We start from the raw sequence: 16,893 nt of genomic DNA, 5'->3' as shown, positions 1-16,893 counted from the left end.
ATAACCCATTCACTGATTGCTGGGCTTCCTAAGATTTCCCATGGTATTTCAAACTTTGGATAATTCCACAGATTAAAAGTTACCTGGCAGTTACCTCTGCTCTCCCTGCAAGTTAATTTGGTGCCACTGGAAAGGATCTTTGGCTAGCTGTGCCACCAGTTTATCCAATAACAAGATTTTATATTTCTTTTTTTTAATGATTTTTAAAAAGATTTTATTTATTTATTCAGGATAGATATATATAGAGAGAGGCAGAGACACAGGCAGATGGAGAAGCAGGCTCCACGCAGGGATCCTGATGTGGGACTCGATCCTGGGTCTCTAGGATCAGGCCCTGGGCTGAAGGCAGTGCTAAACTGCTGAGCCACCAGGGCTGCCCAAGATTTCATATTTCTTAAAGCCCTTTCAGATATAAGGGAAACACCACAACATCAGTATTTAGTTACATTTGTACCAGAACCTGTATTTTGGAAAACACATTCATGGACATTTATCTCCTGGAATTCTTTACCTCTGTTAAGTGGTATCTCTTGTTTTCTTACTACGTTGTGAACTTGGAGAGAAGTCCCGGCTTATCATTCTGCATCCTTCATTAAAAAACTAGACACACGGAAAAACAAATAAATAAAATAAAATTCGAGAGCAAACACCTTTTCTTTTTCAGCCCTCTGTTTTCTGCAGGCAGAGGCATACTGGTGTCAACTTTAATACAAACGTAGAAGGGATTTGTTTTATATAGCTTTGCTGCCAAATGTAGTGGATACAAAGCCTTTCCTTCTTGGTTCACTGCTTATGTATAATGCAAATGCTATGATAGCTCAGCAAGATATCATAAGGCATAACTGTCAGGTTGATTCAATTGATAGTATTTGTAATGTTGGATTTTCTTGCATTTGAAAGCATAGATGATGAGATGTTCAAAACATGGCTGAGTCAAGCAATCTCCCATAGAAATGGCTCCGTCAACGGTACCATGTGATTATTCCTCTAGTGTCACCTCACATAACCACCACCAAAATAAGCTTTCTAAACACATTTCATCCTGCCACTCTGCTGTTTAAGGAGCTGCAATTGATCCATACTGCCTACCACTTCAAGTTATGAACCCATATTCCATTTATTTCTTGAGTCAAGAAATATTTATTGAGCTCCTACTACAGAGCAAAACCATCCTAGGGGCTAGAAATGCAGTGGTGAATAACACAAAAATATTTAACAGCCTTACATTCTATTTATCTCATTCTCTAGATTTTATACCTAGTATACCTATCTCAAATCAATTATAGTTGTTTCACTGATTCTTTGTATATCCTGACTGCTCTCCACTTAGAAACTGTAGTTTGTTTTTTCAGTTCTCTGACTTTCAATAGCTTTTTTTTTTTCCAGCTTTATTGAGGGTGAAGGAAGGAAAAATTCTGCAATGACCCTTCAAGGCCTTCCAACTGGTCTAATAGTTAAATTTGTATAAGGTAGATTAACATGAGGAAAAAACCCAAAGTTTTATTACGTGAGCACAGAGACCCAATAACGAAATTGAGAACTAAAGAAGTTGCCAAGGCAGGCAGTTTTTGTACATTTTAGACAAAGAGACAATAAATCTGTAAAGCTTTAATGGGACAAAGAAAACTCAACTTTACAAACATTGTATGGTCTCATTCATTTGGGGAATATAAATAATAGTGAAAGGGAATAAAGGGGAAAGGAGAAAAAATAAGTGGTAAATATCAGAAAGGGAGACAGAACATGAAGACTCCTAACTCTGGGAAACGAACTAGGGGTGGTGGAAGGGGATGAGGGCAGGGGGTGTGTGGGGGTGACTGGGTGGCAGGCACTGAGGTGGGCACTTGACGGGAGGAGCACTGGGTGTTATTCTGTATGTTGGCGAATTGAACACCAATAAAAAATAAATTTATTATTAAAAAAAAGAAATAAAACTCAACTTTATGAACTTCAATTACCAAGGATTTCTAAACAGAATTCGGGCTGGGGTGGTTAATTAGTAAAAAGTAGGAAGGTTGTTTATACAGCTTCTCGCCCTGAATTTCCTGTCTCTGGTGATAAGGTCTTTGTACCTCATTGTAAAGGAAAAGTACCTTCCACAAATGGAGATGATTTCTTGTTCTCCTGGGGATTGAGGGCATTCTGAGTGTCTTTCTTGCACAGGCTACCTCTTAAGTAACTTTCATTTAAAATAATCTATATGCGCACATTTTGGGACATGCTAGGGCAGCACATTTTGCCCCTTGGCCCCTTCAAAGTATAACGGACAAGATTGTAAGATATTTAATATGTATATCATGAGTTAATATGTATATCATGATTATTTAATACCTCTCCATTAAGTTAATTAACACATCCGTCACCTCACGTATTTGTGTGTGAGAGAACACTTAAGTTCTCCTGTCTTAGCAAATTCCAAATATATGATAAATGTTATCAACTATAGTCACCATGTTATACATAAGATGAGACCTTATTCATCTTATAGCTGAAAGTGCAGCCTTTTTACCAATCTCTCTCTATTATCCCACCACCCCTCAGCCCCTGGCAACCACCTTCTACTTCCTGTTTCTGTGAATTTGATTTTTTTTTTTTTTTTTTTAAGATTCTACATAGAAGTCATACCATGCAGTATTTGTCTTTCTGTGTCTGGGTTATTTCGCTTACCTCAATGCTCTCAAGGTGCATCTGTGTTGCTGCAAAGAGAGGATGTCTTCCTTTCACATGGCTGAACGATATCTCATAGGAAGTTGGGTTTTGTTGTCATTAATCTTAGAGTTTTTGTTTGCTTCTTTTTAGTAAAGATTGAAAATCAGACTCATAGGCGCCTATCCTAAATTACTGAACATAGAATAATGAGGGTGTAACTCAGCCTTGTTAAAGCACATATGAATTTGGTTATTATGTTTCACTTATAAACATTCCCTTCTCACAAAAATTGCGCAGTGCACAGTTCTTCTGTTTTAACCTAAATGCATGGGGATTTTTGTTTTTAAAATAGAGTATGGAAATGTGTAAATACTCTTAATAAGAATGACTAGAGGAAACAACTTCTTTTTCAGAGTTTTGAATATATCATTTTGGCATTTGGAAAAAAACAACAAGCAATTGTTTTGAAAAATGGAGTTCTGACCTAGTTCTGATATTTATGTTTTAGGAAAATTATTAAAGTATATTGCCACACAAAAATGAACATTTGCTTCTAGGCAACTTCAAAATACCCTTGAATTCCTAATGATAAAGTGAATTTTAAAATAGTCCTGGTGAATTCTGAATATAGTGCTATATTGAAAAGACCACATTTTCCAGTGTGATTAATGACCATTTTATAATCTTCATTGCATTTCTTTCTTTATGAGTAACATCTATTTCAAACTATGGCATAACTGGAACTTTCCTGTTGAATTCAGTCACTAGCTAGATATGAGCTGCAAAAGAAAGTAGAAAAGAGGCAAGAAAATAAAGAATGTTGTGGAGTTAATTTCCCATAGAATTCTTTATCGGTAGAAGATTGCCAGCCTAAAAGACATACTAACTTTCCTAATGCTCTGGTTCAAGAGTTTTATTCTATTGTGCTTTTAAAAACTTTCCTTGGAGCATTTATAGTACATTCCATCTTCAAAATAGTTTAAAACTGTCAACTAGCTAGTCCTCACAACACCCCTTTGAGGCAGGTAACCATTATTATTCCCATTTTACACTTGGGAAAAAAAGAGTAAAATGGTTAAAAAAGAAGAGTGACTCAGCCAGAACCCTGAAGCTGAGTTCTAGCCTATTACACAGACCTATCCTCAATCAAAGTTTTCTTTTAATAGCTACCCTTATAATCATGTAGGCTTAGTTAATTCAAATATTCACTAAGTAGTAGCTGAGCAACACCCTAATACAACACTTAATTTCTGGATACATTTGAGCTCACATCCACAAAGTAATTTTAAGGTAATACACACTGGTGTGTTTGTGTAGAAGCAGAGGCATGTAGGTGTGCATGTGTGTGTGCAACCCTGTGTCTGGAAGATGGTCATGGTGCAAAATGCACACAAATGATCATTCATAGCAATATGTCTTAAGGTGGTGCATAAACAATATGAAATGATTCAAGAGGAGATCTCTTCTACCTAAAAATGATCAATGAAATTCTCAAAGAGCTGGTGCCATTCGGACACCTCATAGTTAAAATCTTCCCCTTTTATCTTCAGTCCTACAACTGAAGATGCCTAACTCACTTCTCCCAACTATTCCATCTGCTGCTGAAGTCAATACCCCCTCAGTCCTTCTGATAAATCTGCCCCCAAATTTTCTGACATCTGAACTTGGTCATATAGTTTTCCTTGTTTAAAATTCTTCAAAGGCCCATCAACACGGAATCTTTGTGAAAGACATATCTTCTTAAATAGCCTTGGTGATGTTTCTTATCACTTAGATTTAGAAAAATGAGCCTTGAAAGATACAGTCCAACTTATTTTTATCGAAGCAAGCTCCCCATATTCTTTTTCTTTCTCTCCGGGTTTACTGGTCCTTGTCCACCTAACAGCAACGGTGCTTTTATGCTGTGCTTTTACATACTTTTATGATTCACTGGCCATGCTCTGCCAAAATCACTTGTTTATGGGTTCATTTCCCTACTAAGCTGTCAGCCACAGAATATAGTACTATCCTTTCAAATAGTAACTTAATAAATACCTATTTAATGTTACTAAAAGAATGAATGACCCAGTTGAATATAGCAGTACTGTGCACTCAAAAGTACAGGAAATGTCTCAAATAAATGTCCTTAGAGATGACAAGTTCATGACATAATTATAAAACAGCACGTAATTCTGTTTGGCAGGAGCCAAGTAAAGAATAAGGACAGGGCACCAAGGGTTGTTTGGGATCAGATTACAGGGAATTTTGCAAAGTAATATCCAAACCCAGTTTCCCATTTTTCCTGTCACTCACTCTCTTTTTTACTTTGGCCTACGCATTCTCCACCTCTTTTTTTGAATTCAATAAAACATCTGTTATTCCTTCTAATCCAGTCTGTCTGTACAGATCAGGTCATTCTGTTATTGTCACAAAATTACTTCTTAACTGATATCTATTAACTGATTCTCATTCGTTTATCCTGTATACACGGACTGCTAGACTAATCTCCCCATAGTACATCTCTTATCTTATCGTTCTTTGCTTTAAAGAACCCTAATGATTCTCTATTATCTGCACGATACAAGCTGGGTTAATTGATTTCTACTTTTCCTTTTCTTTTATCTACATTTGTCTGAATAAAAATGAACTGCAAAAAATTATTGGACTGGGAGAAATATAATGTAATATTTTAAAAGAGTGATTTTTTTATCCTTCAGGTATATTTATTACTTCTGTCAAACTAGCTGAAGACATATCATGAAGAGGGAAGAATTTGTAAAGAAAAAAAAGTATTACAAACCCAAGATTTGAAAGGCTTATCAACAGAACATTTAACTTCCTTAAACGTCTTTGGGATTAAGGCTCATTATTAGGTCTTTTCCTTCTTGGCACAAGTAATAGACTATTTTCAGTTAACCTATTTTACAACTTTCATTTACATTTAAAAAGATCAGTTAATAGTTTATCTGCATATAAAATCTTTAATAATTGTTAATCACTTCCTATTCCCTTATACATAATGAAGTTTCTTTTTTCTTTTTCTTTTTCTTTTTCTTTTTCTTTTTCTTTTTCTTTTTCTTTTTCTTTTCTTTTCCTTTTGCTGCTATCAAAATTTTATCTTTGTCATTCACCCGTTTGAATATAATTGTCAGGATGTGGTGATGTGTCACCGTGTCCTAACTGGAAGTTTTTGAGATGTTTGGATCTGTAGATCATTTTTTTCCTCTACTTTAAAATGAACTTTTAATTTTAGACCAGTTTCAGTTTGAAAAAAAAATATTGGGAAGATAGTACAGAGAATTCTCAAATAGCCCTATAGGCACCAAGGGCAGGCCACTCCAAAATGTGCCACCTTGACATATCTATTATTTTAATAAAAATTACTTAAGAAACCATCAATGCAAGAACACTCAGACCTCCCTCTGTCCCTGTGAAAGCAGGAAATAAACCTCTCAGATGAAAAATACCCCCCATGTCCTAAGAAGTAAAAAGAGATCCTTATTACCAGAGATGGAAAATTCAAAGCCAAGAAAGCTGTAGAGACAAAATTTGTTTCTAACCTACCACCTCAGCTAAAATTCTGCCTAGAATTCCCTAATTAAAGCTCCCAAACACCTATTTTCTTTAGCCTGTCAGTTTCTCACAAATGTATTGTCTCATTGACTCAACACTGTCTTGCTCATTCCTTGAGGTCTCAATTTCATTATTGAGCCTCTGTGTGCACATAATAAAACATTGGGGATTTTTCTTCTGTTAATCTGTCTCATTTAAATTTAATTAGTAGTCCAGTTGGAAGACCTGGAAGGATAGAGGAAGGATTTTTCTTTCCCTCCAGCCCACACTCAGTTTCCCTTATTGTTAACATCTTACATAAGGATGGTACAGTTGTCACAATTAATGAACCAATATTGACACATTATTAACTAAAGGTCAAACTTTATTCAGAATTTCCTTAAAAGTTCTTTGGTTATCTCAAGGTCCTATTCAAGATACTTCATTACATTTAGCAGTTATGTCTCTTTCGGACCTTCTGGACTTGACAATTTTTTTAGGCTTTTCTTGGTTTTGATGATTGACGTTTTCAAGAGCTACTGATCAGATATTTTGTAAAATGTCCTTCAATTGAGATTTATCTAATTTTTTTCCCCATGATTAGACTGGGATAATATAGCTTGAGGAGAAAGATTACAGAGATAAATAACCATTCTTATCACATCGTGTTAAGGGTATAGATTATCGATACGATTTATCATTGTTGATATTAATCTTGACCACCTGGCTTTAGGTAATTTTTGCAAAGTTTCTCCACTGTCAAATTACAATATTTCCCCCCTCCCTTTGCATGCTTTGCAAGAACGTCGCTACAGGTAGTCTCCACTTAAGGCAGGAGGAGTTATTTTCCACCTCCCTGAGAGTCAGAGAGCTTACAGGAATTATTTGGAATAATATGCTTTCAAAGCCAAATTCAGGAAGTCTTTAGCCATCATTTATTCAAATAGTCTCTTAGGTCCCTTTTTCTCTCTACATTCCTCCAAGGATTCCCATCACATCTGTGTCATAATGCTTACCATTGTTACACGGGTCACTGAAGCTTTGTTGATTTTACTTCAATCCTTTTTCTCTCTGTTTTATGAACTGACTAATTTCTATTGATCAATCTACAAGTACACTGATTGCTGTTCTGCAGTATTACGTCTCCTGCTGAGTCAATCTTCTGAGTCTTTCAGTTTCATTTTTGTCTTTTTAACTCTAGAATTCCCATTTGGTTTTCTTCACAGTTTTTTTTTCCTCTGTTGAAATTTCCTTTTTGTTGAGTTATTATCATTATAACTTGCTTTATTTCACTGAGTACATTTTTAATAACTTCTTTAAGGTCTTTGACAACTAAACCCAACATCTGTGTCGGCACAGGGTCAGTTTCTTTTTTTTTTTTTTTTAATTTTTATTTATTTATGATAGTCACACAAAGAGAGAGAGAGAGAGGCAGAGACACAGGCGGAAGGAGAAGCAGGCTCCATGCACCAGGAGCCCGACATGAGATTCGATCCTGGGTCTCCAGGATCGTGCCCTGGGCCAAAGGCAGGCGCTAAACCACTGCGCCACCCAGGGATCCCAGGGTCAGTTTCTATTGGCCAAATTTATTCTTGAATATGGGTCACGATTTTGAATTTCCTTACACATCTCATAATCTTCAATTGAAAGATCTTAAAATTGAAATTTTAGATAATATAATGCACATAATATATCTGTATTCTGGGGTTTTGTTCTTTTTTTTTTTCCCTAGACTGGAACTGTAGAATGTGTCCTCCTTATGGTGTATAGCTGCTGATGTCTCTGCTCAGTGTTGTTTTTCTTTTTAATATAATTTTTAGTTTCTAGATGGAAAAGATGACAAAAATAATTTTACAGAATAGAATAAAAAGCTTTAGTGAAAATGTTACTATGAACATGTATAGACTTTTAGCATTTTATATGAAATGCATACATACTAATATGTTATTAAATGTTCAGTACGCTTCCAATATTTATTTATTTATTTTTTGGGCAGAATGTCTCATATTATTTCAATAGTATTAAGTCAATAATAAAATATCCCTTGATAAGCAAATTTGGAAATATGTATGAATATATTTGATTTATATCAGTTTATGGAAGAAAAATATTTTCTATGCCACAAATTTTATGTTCAATTACTAACCTGTATCAACTTAAAAAACTAATAACCAAATTAACAGCTGTTTTTTAATCAGAAATTTTAAAATTACAACTACTTCATTACCACACTGTTAACACACTGAAAACAAAACAAAATACCCTTCATGAAAACTGTATAGCTTTAAATTTGGTCATCAGTGGAGTAGGAGTCTTAAAGCTTTTCTTTGTACCCGAAGAGAGACTTTGCTAATTTTTTTATATAAACTAAATTAAATATAAAGACATTTAAATTGTTATTCGTCAATTAGATGGTTATGGTGAAAAATTTCTTATTTTAGTCAAGAGTAGAAAAATCTCTCTGAAAAGGTATTTTATATGGAAAAATAATAGTATAAATCATTTACAGTGTTTCATTGATGCTAAAATTAGTATTTTTCCTACTTTAAAATCAAAAGAGTTTTTACAGTTTAAGAGGTCTTAAAAGTTATAAATTGGTGGCCCCAGTATCCTTAAAGTGCCCTGTGATTCATTTTTCTCTGTAGGCCAGACCTTACAGTGAAAACTGTAGTCACTCAGTTGGAAAACTTCAATGCAATGGGAGTAAGTGCATCTCAGAGTGGCAGGGGCCAAGTGGAGACACTCAATCACCAAAGGCAAGGTGACTTGGTTATAATAACGAGCAGCAAAGTCAAATCAGGTCCTTTGACATGTGCAGACTTTCGGCTTTGGCTAGTTAATCGTATTGTTCCTAGAAGTAAAACAGAGAGGAAACTTACTAAATTCTTACTTGATCTGTATAAGCAGAAAAGTTCTAGCCAAAGAAAGAAAGTCTAACTTGAATCATAAAAACAGAGAGCCATGGCCCCTCAATCAGTTCCCAAACTTGAACCGGTTTACAATTGCAGATCCCTTGTATGATGGGGAGGCCAGACTCCCTTGAGGAAGGACTCCAGTTTACTACAGAGAATTTGTACCACTAATCTTCCAGCCTTCCCCAAAGGAACCTGTGGCCTTGGACCTGTGTACCTGTGCATTGGACAAAAGGAAATAATTTGACACTTAGGGGACTACTGGACATTGGCTCTGATCTGACACTGATTCCAGGAGACCCAATGTCACTGTGGACCTCCAGTCAGAGTAGGAGCTTATGTGTCATGTGATCAAGGAATTTTAGCTCAGGTCTATCTCACAGTGGACTCAGTGGGTGTCTGGACCCATCCTGTGGTTATTCTTCGGTTCTAGAGTGCATAATTGGCACAGATGTACTTAACAGCTGGCGGAATTCCTACATTGGTTCCCTGACCTGTGGAGTGAAGGCTATTATAATGCGAAAGGCCAAGTGGAGCCATTATAACTGCCTCTACCTAGGGAAATAATCAATCAAAAGCAACACCGTCTCCCTGATGGGATTACAGAGATTAGTGCCACCATTAAATACTCGAAAATTACAGGCGTGGTGATTCCTACCACATTCCCATTCAGCTCACCTATTTAGCCTGTGCAGAAGACAGATGGATCCTGGAGAATGACAGTAGACCATCATAAGCTTAACCAGGTGGTGACTCCAAGTACAGCTGCTACAGCAGATGTGATTTCATTGATTGAGCAAATTAATACATCCCTTGGTGCCTGGTATACAGTTAAATAAGCTGTCATTTTTTTCTCCATACCTGTCCAGAAGGTCTACCAGAAGCCGTTTGCTTGAAGTTGGCAAGCCCACTAATTTATCTCCCCTATGTTACTTCAAGGAATATCAACTCTTGACCCCTGTCATAATTTAGTTTGTGGGAATTTAGATTGTCTTTTTTCCTTCTCTGTAAAATATCACATTGGTCCATTACACTGATGACATTATGTGGACTTGACCTAGTAAGAGGGAAGGAGCAACTACTTGACTTTGGGTGGTAAGAAATTTGCATGTCAGAGGGTGGGGTATAAATACAGCTAAAATTCAGGGGCCTTCTACTACAGTGAAATTTCTAGGGGTCTTGTGGTATGGGGCATGTTGGAAATACCTTTTCTAATGTGAAGGAAAATTTGTTGCACTGAATCCCTGAACAACCAAGAAAGAGGAAGCACAATGTCTAGTAGGCCTTTTCAGATTTTGGAGCCAACATATTTCTCATTTAGGTGAGTTACCCCAACTCCACTACCAAGCAACCTAAAAACCGGCTAGTTTTGAATGGTGCCCAGAGAAGAGATGATTCTGCAACAGGTCCAGGTTGCTATGCGTGCTCCTCTATCCCTTGGGCTAGATGATCCAGCAGACCCAATGGTGCTTGAAGTACCAGTAACAGAGAGAGATGCTGCTGGATCCTTGGGGAGGTCCCTACAGGTGAATTTTAGTATAGGCCTTTAGGATTTTAGAACCGGGTCCCGCCATCATGTGCAGATAAATATTCTTCTCTTTAGAGACAGCTCTTGGCCTCTACCAGGCTTTAGTAGAGACTGAATGCTTGTCTCTATGCCACCAAGTTACTATGAGACCTGAAGTACTCATCATAAACTGGGTGTTATCTGACTTACAAGGTCATAAAGTTGGGCATGCACAGTAAGACTCCATGAACAAAATGAAATGATACATGCATAATCGGGTTGAGTAAGCTCTGAAGGCAAGAGCAAGTGACATGAAGAAGTGGCTCAAATACCCATAGTACCCACTCCTGTTACACTTCTTTCTTACTCCCAGCCTGTATGTATGGCCTCATTGGGAGTTCCCTTTGACCAGGTGACAGAGGGAGATAGGACTTAGATGTGATTTAAAGATGGCTCTGCACGATATACAAACGCCACCTGGAAGCGGACAGCTGCAGCACTACAGCCTTTTCTGGGACAGTCCTAAAGGACAGTGATGAAGGGAAATCCTCCCACTGAACAGATCTTCAGGCAGTGCACCTGATTGTTCCCTATGGCCAAACATGGCATTAAATACCAGTTTGTGAGCTGTGGCCGATGGTTTAACTAGATGGTCAGGGAATTGGAAAACATAAAAACTGATGACAAAGGCATCTGGGAAAGATATATGTGAATCAACTTCTCTGAGTGGGCAAAAAAAAATGTTAAGATGTGTGAGCTCCATGTAAGTACTCACTAAAGGGTGACCTTAGCAGGGGAGGATCTTAATAATCAATTGAATGGAATGATCTGCCCTATGGATATCAGTCTTTGCTCCCAGTCATTTCTATTATCATTCAATGGGGTCATGAAAAAATGGTGATGGTGGCAAAGATGGAGGTTATGCATGGGCTCAATGACGCAGTCTTTCACTCACCACATATGATCTGGCCCCTGAAATAATACAATTTATTGGGGGTGATTAACCAACTATCTGGTAACGGGTTTGATTATATTGGCAGATAGTTACTCTGGATACGGATATGCTTTCCCACATCAAGTGCTTCTATCAAAACTACAGAATGCCTTATCCACCATTATAATATTCCTCACAACATTGCTCTGATCAAGACTTCGCTTTGCAGCAAATGAAATGTGACAATGGACCTGTGCTCATGGAATTCACCGTTCTTACCATGCTCCCCACCATTCTGTAGCAGCTGGATTGATAGAAAGGCAAAATGGCCTTTTAAAGAATCAGTTACAGGGACTCCTGGGTGGCTCAGTGGTTGAGTGTCTCTCTGGCTCAGGTCATGATCTCGGGGTCCTGGGATTGAGTCCTGCATTAGGCTCTCCGCAGGGAACCTGCTTCTCCCTCCCTTATGTCTTTGCCTCTGTGTGTGGGTCTCTCATGAGTAAATAGATAAAATCTTTAAAAATAAATAAATAAATAAATAATAAATAAATAAATAAATAAATAAATAAATAAATAAATAAGATTCAGATAGAACACCAGCTGGATGGCAATGCCTTCCTCACAGGGCTGAGGCAAGTTTCTCCGGAAGGCTTGTATGCTCTTACTCAACATCCACAATATGGAGCTATTTCTCTGATAGCCATGTTATAGATCGAGGGATCAAGGCCTGGAAATGGGAGTGACACCACTCACTATTACCCCAAAATATTAATGTATAATATATATATTATTAGCTAATTTTAAAAAAGCACACATGAATTAATAAAACATATCACTAAAGGTTTTGAATAAAAGATTCTAAATTTGCTGAGGTAGAGAGCACTAGAATAGAGCATTTCTGATTTTTCAGAAAATATTCATTTATTTATTTAGAGAGAGAGCACAAGTAGGAGGGACGGGGAGAAGGAACGAGAATCTCAAGCTGAATGCAGAGCCCAATGTGGGGCTGGATCTCATGACCCTGAGATCACCATCTGAGCTGACACCAAGAGTCAACTGGACACTCAAACAACTGTGCCACCCAGGTGCCCCAAGTATTTCTGATTTCTAGATCTCTACCATTTCTATTACAATAGGCTATCTCCTATTCAGAAATTCATCCTATCATACAATTAAAACTTATACATGATTAATTGGAAAAAAAAATAGCTACTCTATGGTAATAGTCATAGTAGTTGAATCTCTAAGACCCATTCCATCCCAAATGATTATTCTAAGTTATTTGTGATGATCTTTCTCTTTCTTTCTGCTACTACTTGGGTTAGGAATAGCAATGTAAACCATTTCTTGACAATTAAAAGTGAAACAAAGTGCACTGGTTGTCTCCTGGGAAAATTTTCTTTGCTCCAAAGTAAGAAATATGAGAAAAAGAGAACCATGTTATTTTTTCCACCTGAAAATTATTAAGGTATATGAAATGCATATCTGATCAACAAGTTAAAAGAGGAGTAGGCTTAACAAAGTGCAAAAGCAAACAATAAAGATAGCACAATTGAGACATGGAGTCTATATACCTTTGATAAAATCACTAGTTTATCAATTAAGCCAACTTTGGATCACAGCCAAAACCCTGGACTCTTGTCAAGCGATACAATAGATTATTGTATTTTAAGCCAACTTGATTCATGATTTTGCTTACTCATAAGCGAAATTATGTAAACTTATATAATTATTTTAATAGCTATCTGTTTATATTTTGCTCTATCCCATACAGTATGGGACTACATATAGTACACTTTATACCAAAAATAAAGACTACTCAGATTAAATATAAAAATATGCTTATAAAGCTACACATTGGAAAAATACATTTTCAATTGAGCTTAATTTTGATTTTGTCCTCTTGGCATACATAGATGAATAGGTCAGATTTAAAAAAAAAATAAGTCACTGGAAATCGTGACTGCCAGAAAAAGTAGGTTGCTTTAGGTCATGTACAAGTGATTCACTGGCAAAGAACCAAGAAAATTGGACTCTTTTAAGGCTATAATTATCTCATATTAGTATTACAAATGTTTTGATAAAAATAAGAATTAAGTGCCTGTAAAATATCTGAATGTATTACATGTCAAATTTTTTAAAAGGTAATGTTTAACACTATACACTCAAGGCCTTACCAAAATTGCCACAATCTTTTAGAACAGTTGTCACTTAGACAACTCAAAAGCCTACAGAAATAAGTCAATATATATACCAGAGAAGTGAGCTGGGTGATGACAACGAAATTTTAGAGAATGCAAGGCCCATTTAAAGGGATCGGCTTCTATTTCATTTAAGTAGAGATTCCAGTTTTCCCAAAGACTGCCTGTAGACTGTTACTTTGGTGGCCTCCAAATAATCACACTTTCTATTATTCATGTCATTATGAAATCACCTTCCATAGTAATTCTGGAAATTTCCATGTGAGTAGCTTTGCCCAATGGGATATTTTTAAGTGTGTCACAAGTAGAGTACTGATAAATAAAAAAATCGTGTACTTAGGGGCAATTCTCTTACAGAATGATGGGTTTCATGATGGGTTTCATGATGGGTTTCTTGGCCCAAACAGCCAAGTGGAGAGCTCCACCCACAGAAACCAAGATACGCAGTCAACAGCCCCCAGCTGAGTTCCTAATTTTTCCTCTAGACTTAGCCTCTCAGTCTATATAGCACCTGCGAGAACAAACACTTATTCAACGACAGAATTATAGAATGTAATAAATTGTTCTAATTCACTAAACTTTGGGGTGGTTTATTACATAAAAAATATGTAATTGACATACTCCTTATTTTGGATTTTATGTTACCTCTTAATTTAAAAAAAAAATGTTCTCACAAAATGAGTGAAAGACAGGATAAATGTAGAATTTATGTCTTCTAATCTAGCTCAAACTTCCCATTTTCCCGAAGAAACTGTTGTCCTGGAGGCCAAGAGGTGGGTTCTCAAAATTAGTGATAGAGCCAGGTTATAGTATTAGTCTCAACAAGTATGTGAGTGCCTCACTGATGTTTAATGCTATATTTAGACTAGATGGATTCACAGGTCAGTCACAGATCGGTGTTCCAAGTAAGTCTGGTGAAGTTAAAAAATACATAAACAATTCTTGTGCACCACTGTATATACCATACTAAACCATTTTCAGTATTCTTCCCATTATCCAATCCTACTCACTTAAGAAAATGTTTTTCTCAGCTTGTATAAAAGTAAGAAGAAGAAAGTTGGCTGATGAGAAGCTAGAGTCAGGTCTAGAGTAGCAGAAGGATGATTTCTTTAAATTGTTTTATGTAAGACTTAAAAAACCCATGATTAGCAATTTAAAACCCATCCCTTCCCCTTCATGAGGTATGCCATATTTGTGTTCCTTAAATGCCGAAAAAAGATTCTATATGTGTACAGTGTTTTAAAGAAAAAAAATCCCCTTCAGAATACCAATTCGAAAGCCTACCCTAGCATCTTACCATATGCACATTTCATTTTCAACATCCTTCTTGTCAACTAAGTGTAAATAATTCTAAAGTCTTCTCCTCACTGGATAGTGAGCAGTGGCTTAGAATAGTCTGACAGTCAGCAAAAACTGTTATAAAAGCTTGTGTTATGGGACACAAGAGGAGATTAAAGCACAGCCCTGTCAGTCTGCAGAAAAAGAACATGTTGCTCATGGCTGGTTATTCTCTTTTCAGAGCGCTGAACTTGGCAGTAAAATCAGTAGAAGTAAAGGGCAGAGGCATGGGACTGGCAGGGATACCGCAGCCCCTGCGGAGAGGCTGTCTGCACATGACATAACAGTCACCACGGGATCCGCAAGGCTACTGCTTGTGCATTGGTGTCACTGGAGAAACTAATCAAGTGGTAAGAATCAAGTTTACGTTTTCAAAATATGGGTGCTTGGTTGCTCAGAAGTGGGGGGGGGGCGGTGATTACAGGCAGGATATTTAATAAAATGCTTAGAGATGTGTATCTGAGAGCAAATAACATGAGAGGGGGAGAAACACTCTTACAGACCAAAAAGCCATTCCATTTTAATTACAGAAACTGCTTACAGGGTGATGAGAGCTCCTGTTCTCTCTCTCTCACTAGATGATGTATGGTGATCACCAGGCCTTTTATTCTTTGTTGTAGTTATTGTTTGAGACATTTTTAGCACTTATCTTTTCATATTTGTTATTTTTTTTCAATTAGGCTTATTTGGAATAGTCTTCATATAAATATTTAGTTGTGATATGACTTAAAGAATTATTTTACCAGGGCTTCTGGCCACCAAATACCACTTCCATCAAAATGTATCTACACCATAACGTTTAGTCTACCACATATGTAGGAAAACTAGGATTTAGTGCTAGAGCATGAACATCTGTACTCTACAGAACAGGGGACAGAACTGGCTTTTGCTCCAAAGCTCTACTTATTATCGTTATATTTTATTTGTGCAAGAGTTACACTTGCACTTTCAAATATCTTCTGAATAAGAAGTAATATCTCATTTTAAAGACGATTTACTCATTTCCTAAATCACCTATAATTAATTTTGAATTTGGCACAAGCTGTGAAATTTTAATATAACCTCATTTACCTTTCAGTGTTTGGCCTACTATGTCATGGTATTTCACTGCTCAGTTGTAAGATGTATAAAGAGAATAATGCAGCATGACCAAGTGGGGTTTATCCCAGGGGCTTATCCCATGCACAGCTGGTCTAACATTTGAAAACTAATTAACGAATTTTTCCATGTTATCAGACAAAACAAGAAAAACCACATGAGGATATCAATAGGTTCAGAAAAAAAAACATTTGAGAAAATTAAAATTCATTTATAATAAAGTCTCTTCACAAACTTGAAATAGAAGGAAGCATTTTCAATATAATAAAAGGAAAGCATAAAACATCATATGTCATGTTGAAAGATTAAATACTTTCCCCATAAGACTATGAACAAAGCAATGATTTCCAGTCTACCACTTCTATTGAACAATCTAGCTGGGGTAATAAAACAAGAGACATAAATACAAGACATTTAAGTTAGAAAGGACAAACCGAAATTCCTTATTTATAGATGGCTTAGTCATCAATGCAGAGTCTACAAACAAAACTACTAGATCAAATAAGTGAATTTAGCAATGTTGCAGGTTATGAGATCAGTTGCAAAACAATTATATTTCTATACACACTAGCAATAAATAACTGGAAATTGGTTTCAAAATACCATTTATTAAAAATGCCGTTTAAAATAGCATCAAAAATATTAGTTAATTAAGGATAACTCTGGGAAGAAATATTAAATACCTATACACTGAAATTATAAATTATAAAACACTAGTAAGAG

General features: G+C 36.4%; 1 long non-coding RNA gene across 1 annotated transcript in view; it reads left to right on the top strand.

Moving 5' to 3' along the window:
- Positions 1-15,416, top strand: part of LOC140622444 (uncharacterized) — a 44,041-nt gene extending 28,625 nt beyond the window's left edge. Inside the window, exon 7 of the long non-coding RNA XR_012022204.1 lies at positions 15,254-15,416. This is a non-coding gene — a long non-coding RNA (uncharacterized lncRNA). The remainder of the gene's footprint in view (positions 1-15,253) is intronic.
- The last annotated feature ends 1,477 nt before the right edge of the window (positions 15,417-16,893 follow it).

This window comes from Canis lupus, chromosome 31, assembly GCF_048164855.1.
Source record: "Canis lupus baileyi chromosome 31, mCanLup2.hap1, whole genome shotgun sequence".
Lineage (NCBI taxonomy): Eukaryota > Metazoa > Chordata > Mammalia > Carnivora > Canidae > Canis > Canis lupus.
The sequence above is the reverse complement of the archived record's forward strand: the minus strand, read 5'-3'. Positions and strand labels throughout refer to the sequence as shown.